Source organism: Nicotiana sylvestris, chromosome 1 (assembly GCF_000393655.2).
Source record: "Nicotiana sylvestris chromosome 1, ASM39365v2, whole genome shotgun sequence".
NCBI lineage: Eukaryota > Viridiplantae > Streptophyta > Magnoliopsida > Solanales > Solanaceae > Nicotiana > Nicotiana sylvestris.
The window spans coordinates 97,836,202-97,842,090 of NC_091057.1; the positions used below are offsets into that span (position 1 = coordinate 97,836,202).

Genomic DNA, 5,889 nt, shown 5'->3' on the forward strand with positions numbered 1-5,889 from the left:
CCCAAAGCTGAGAGAGCAGTAGTAGGCTGAACGGTTACATTACCACACAAAAAATAAATAAATAAATAAATTTGTGGGCTGAATTGCTACAACTAAGACCCTTTTGTGCACTAAAAGTTATGATGCAAATCAAGTGTCCTCCAGCTGAAGATGTTATTGGAAAGTTTCAGCCAGAAGAAAAGCTATACGCCTGCTAGGAGTCAGAATCTTGGACTAGGTCGCACATGTCTAAACACTAAACCATGCTTTGACAGTACTAATTAGGTTCCGACAGTGTCTAAAAAGAATCCAACAAAGCAAAAAAGAACGTGCAAAACAAACTGTACATGACAAAATTGATCTAAGGTTGAAGTATTTTTGTAGGGATGATCAAATCATATTTCATGGAATGTTATTCTACATTGCATACCTGAAGTTCCAACAGACTCATCACTTGCCTTTGTGGAGGACTGATGGGATCATAATAACTGCCTTGATGCATCTCGGTCCGGTGGAGTTTCTCTATTATTGGCTTCACAGAGCTCTGCACCACCATTTTCTCTACTCTCGTTATCATTCCCATCATCACTCCTCCATGGTTACTGAGCCTCGTTATCATTCCCATCATCACTCCTCCATGGTTACTGAGCCCATCACTTGTAAGTGGTCCTCGTAAACGTTTTGTATCATATGTTTAATTTGATGTAGTTTTCTAGAGGCAGAACAATCAGTCTTGGAGAAAATACATCAGATATTACAAGGAGCTTATATTAAGCCTGACATAGTAACCTAGAAAATAATATCGACAGTAACCAGTAGATAATGTTAAAAAGATCTTGCAGAATGGCTGTCACTTATATGATTCAAATGGGATGGATGAGAATATAAGTACTTTGTAGATTGGCTTTCTGCATATTAAAGACCTGCCTACTGGCTTGTAGGTCACTTGGTTTCAGTTTAATTTCAAAGACAATCAATGACCTATCTGCAAATACTTACAAAGCAAAGTTCTTTATTGTTGCAGCTGTTATTCATCCGTTTGCTGAGATCGTAGCATATTACACGCTCTTTGTTATACCGGGGGTCACAACTTTTTTCACTGGAACTGCTTCTATAGCTGCATTTGGTGTGTACATCACTTACGTTGATTTCATGAACAACATGGGGCATTGCAACTTTGAGCTTATTCCTAAGTGGATGTTCTCTATGTTTCCCCCTCTCAAGTACTTGATATATACGCCCTCGTGAGTCTGTTTTCCCTATATTTCAATTTTTATAGTTATAGCATCAACTATGCTTAAGACGTTTGTTTGGTTTGCCTTGACAAGACCTCACTTACCATGTGTTTTTTCATCCTGCTGTGTCTTTTCATGTTCAACTTTCATTTGCAACAGCTATCTTTAACAGGGATTTGAAATAGGCAAAATACCTTACCACCCCGCTAAACTTGACATGGATTATTAGTTACAGCCTTAAACTATTCGTGGTCTTAATTACCTCTCAACTTGGCCTTTTGAGAGTCATTACCTCCCTGGACGCTGATGTAGCAAAGAGTGTGGGTGCACTCGCTTGCCACGTGAATTATTTTGCATATGTGGCTTTTTTTGAAAAATAAAATATATTTTTACCTTTCTAAGTATGTTACTTTTTTAGATAATTTTTTCCGAATACAATTTATAATAAAATTTAGATAGAACTACATTATTTATGCTAAATTTTTTTATTTGGCTAAAAATAATAAAGTTTTAGTTAATCTTTTTTTGAATTTGACCTGAAAATAAACATTTATACAATTGAAATAAATAGTCAAGACATCTACAAAGTTATAAAAACACATAGTTTGAAATTATGTATTTTGAGTGAACAAATATAATTCGAAACAGTTGCAAGTAAAAGGAATTTACTATAAACTTTTAAGGGTTAAATTTCACATACTGTATCCATTATAATGGTAAAGTTAGAAATTATTTTGTCGCACTAAAGTAACCGAACTTTACCCGGTATAACAGTAAAGTAAATAAACTTTACCGACTATAACAGTAAAGTCACGTAACTTTATTGTCACATTAAAGTAGATGAAATGTACTTACTATAATAGTAAGTCATTAAACTTTATCCATAAATGACAAAACCTGCCCAATAAGGTGACTTTAATGTTACAGTGGATAAAGTTCACTGGCCACAAAATATTATTATACCCATGGAGGAAAAAAAAAACAGAAAGGAAGAGAGAGAAGTAGTTTTGGAGGTTTGGCTTGGAGGAGACTGATCAGGGAACACTCAATCGAAGGAAAAGGCTCAAATGCACAAATAACTTTTTCATTTTTTACTTCCAGAACATTAATGTTTCTTCACATTCAGGCGACCCCAAGATGTATTTAATCGTATGCATATCTCGAAGGTAGCAGAGCAGTTTAACTAGAAGACAAAAGAGATGCAATTTTGGTACTTCTGTACAAACAAAGTTAGAGACCTCAGTGAACAGAAATTTTGTATCTGCTTCTAACTTTAGCTCACCAGGAAATAAAAGGAAAAATGGAAATATAAGTCTTCTTTCAAATGTATTTTTTTCCTACTGACTAGGCAGACTAGTAATCCCTGATGAATTTGTTTTATTTTTTACCACTAATGTCAATTCTTTGATGGCACAGGTACCACTCGCTACATCACACTCAATTTAGAACAAATTATTCACTTTTCATGCCAATGTATGACTATCTGTATGGTACAGTGGACAAGTCCTGAGATACATTATATGAAAAGTCACTTGAGAGGAAAGCTGACTTGCCTGACATTGTGCACCTAACACATCTAAGAACCCCAGAATCAATCTACGATCTCCGACTAGGGCTTGCATCCTTGGCCTCGACGCCTCACGCTTCCAAGTGGTATTTCCCGTTACCCTATGGTTGTTTTTTATTACTTGGATTTATGGTCAAACGTTTGTTGTTGAGAGAAATTTATTCAAGAATCTTAAGTTACAAACTTGGGCTGTCCCAAAATACAGGAAACAAGTAAGAACTTTTGCTAATCATGACTAGTTGTATGTTCTGGATACGTTGTTAAAAGCGACTAGTTGGCCTAATTTCTTACTTTGTTCAGTACTTTATGCAATGGCAAAGAGATACTATTAACAATTTGATTGAGGAGGCCATCATGGAAGCTGATCAGAAAGGCATAAAAGTTTTGAGCCTTGGACTCCTAAATCAGGTAAGTAAAAACTATAGAAAATCGAATAATTCTCATCCTTACTTTATATATAAGAAAAAATGCATGATCTCTACCTAAAATGCAATTTACTGAGAAAAACATTCTGTTAGCTATGGCAGATATTCACTATTAGGGAGAAAATGAATTTAAAGAAAAGTCTCCCAATACACTATATCCAATGTTTGTTGGCTGGACGAAAGACGGTTCCAGTTGATACTTACAATTTTACACAAATGTAACATTCTAACAGGAGGAGGAGCTGAATAATAACGGTGAACTTTACATAACGAGGCATCCGCAGTTGAAAGTGAAGGTGGTTGATGGAAGTAGTCTAGTTGTTGTTGTGGTCCTAAAGTCCATTCCTAAAGGAACTTCCCAAGTGGTCCTTAGAGGGCGTTTGTCCAAAGTTTCTTGCTCCATCGGCCTTGTATTGTGCCAAAGAGGAATTCAGGTATCTCTTACTATTAATCTCCTCCATCACCTTGGTTTCCCTTTTACTCATTCATTGCAATTTTTATATATAGGTTATTATGTTAGATGAAGAAGAGTACAAGAGACTTAAAGCAAGGCTTACCCCTGAGGCTGCAACTAATGTGGTCCAGTCAAAGACCTATTTATCAAAGGTATAAACCAAAATACATTGAAAAATACTGACCTAAATCGTGATGGTTTATAACAATTCCTTACCAAAAGGGAAATACTTGATGAATCAGGGTTCATCAAGTAGATCGCACTGCTGGTACATTTCAAAACTGGGTACATCTTTAAAGAGTTTGTATGTTTCTTCTTTTACAGCGGTCCACAAATAAACATAATACCATCCTTCATCTTATGTACATGTCAGCTAGTAGGTTTAAGGATGCTAAAGAATGTTTTATTAATTTAGATGTCTAAGTGCAAGAGGTTATAAATATACTTGTAAGAGAATGTCACGTTTGGTACTTCACAACCTTACTCTTTAGCCATGCCCATTCATAAATATCCAATGAAATATATCCCAAGTTTGTTTGAATCTATATGTTGCATCCTCTTGTAAAACAAAATTAATAGAAAATTTTATTTCAAGTCAATTGCATGACTTTTGGTTCTTAGGATCATCTTAGCCACTCTGGGCTTCCCTTCACTATATGGTTGGGGATAATTCAGAATGCAAAGCAGTATATTATCACAGAAAGGGAAAGGAGGCAACAACAATTACTATGCTAATTGTTCTCTAATTCCTAATGAACAAGTTCTAAAACCCCCGGTCTTCTTAACCATTGCAAGGTCCAAATGTTAAAACAGAACAGTGATGCCTTGTATCAGTTATGTTCTCTGTAAATGTTTATTCTACAAGTCTTCTTTTACTAATAGTGGTATGGCTGACCAGTAACTTCATAGCGCGGCAGCATGATCGATATGTTAATAAGAATTAGATCTGAGATGTAGAATAGCACTTACTGTATCAATTTTTTCAAGCAGGTAGCTCAGTTCCATGGCTTGGTTGTTTATAGTTTTCTTCATCATCCTGACCAGTAAGCGCTCACAGACAAAAAATTGAAGAATACAGTTAGCAAGCTCAAGTAGCCTAAACCGAAACAAGAAAAATTGAAACTCCAAAAAAAATTGAGGAGACGAGAAATTGGAGAAAGACCTAGAGATAACAAAAACACTAATTCAATTTCATAAATAGCCGTAGGAATAAACCTATATTAGATGATCCAAAACGGAATAAGGAAAATATCTTAACAGATCCCGAAAAAATAACTTTTACTCAACAAAAGTGAAAAAGGCATAAATAGACAAATAAAATTCTGCAGATCTAACACCGTATCGCCTGAGAGAGACAGTGTTGAGAAGAGGGAAAACAACTCTGGCTAAAAAAAAACTCCAAAGCCTAATATTGAGTTGCTAAAAGGAATTTCCTTTAGCAAGCGCTGATCCAAGTAGCTTACAAGAGGGTCAAATAAATAGGAAAGAAATGCGGAAGTCATTTATTGAACCGCAAAAGTTGCCAGAAATCACGTGCAGCCTTCACATATTGCCGTAGCTTGGAGGTCCGTGATCTCTCTTGCTTCTACCGCGTTAACTTCCATTAGGGTTTCATAGTGGGATCTTTACGCAAATAACAACTTATTTCCACAAGTAGGACACAAATAGCCTGTTATATTCGATACTTATACTTAACATATACATTGATTATACACAATTTTACATATACAATACAAAATTTATACATATAATATATTATAATCGGTTATTTTTAGTTTAAACGGTGAAGTGGGCGGCTATATGAGTTAGTTCTTCTTTTATAATTGAGTGGTGTTCAATTAGGCCCAATAGTAAGACTACCTTTCAGTACCCAGTTATGGATAAATATTATCCCCGGTAGAAGATTATCCATACCGGGTATAATAAGCTTATCCTTTCAGTACCCAGTTATGGATAAACATTACCCCCGGTAGAAGATTATCCATACCGGGTATAATAAGCTTATCCTTTCAGTACCCAGTTATGGATAAATATTATCCCCGGTAGAAGATTATCCATACCGGGTATAATAAGCTTATCCTTTCAGTACCCAGTTATGGATAAACATTACCCCCGGTAGAAGATTATCCATACCGGGTATAATAAGCTTATCCTTTCAGTACCCAGTTATGGATAAATATTATCCCCGGTAGAAGATTATCCATACCGGGTATAATAAGCTTATCCTTT

General features: G+C 35.6%; 1 long non-coding RNA gene and 1 pseudogene across 1 annotated transcript; one reads left to right on the forward strand and one right to left on the reverse strand.

Moving 5' to 3' along the window:
* Nucleotides 1-323: 323 nt before the first annotated feature.
* Nucleotides 324-5,344, reverse strand: LOC138885009 (uncharacterized). The gene is made up of 2 exons (XR_011404901.1): nucleotides 4,630-5,344; nucleotides 324-691 (listed from the first exon to the last, which is right to left on the reverse strand). It is a non-coding gene; the product is annotated as an uncharacterized lncRNA (long non-coding RNA).
* Nucleotides 389-3,881, forward strand: LOC104213111 (very-long-chain aldehyde decarbonylase CER1-like; annotated as a pseudogene).
* Nucleotides 5,345-5,889: the final 545 nt, after the last annotated feature.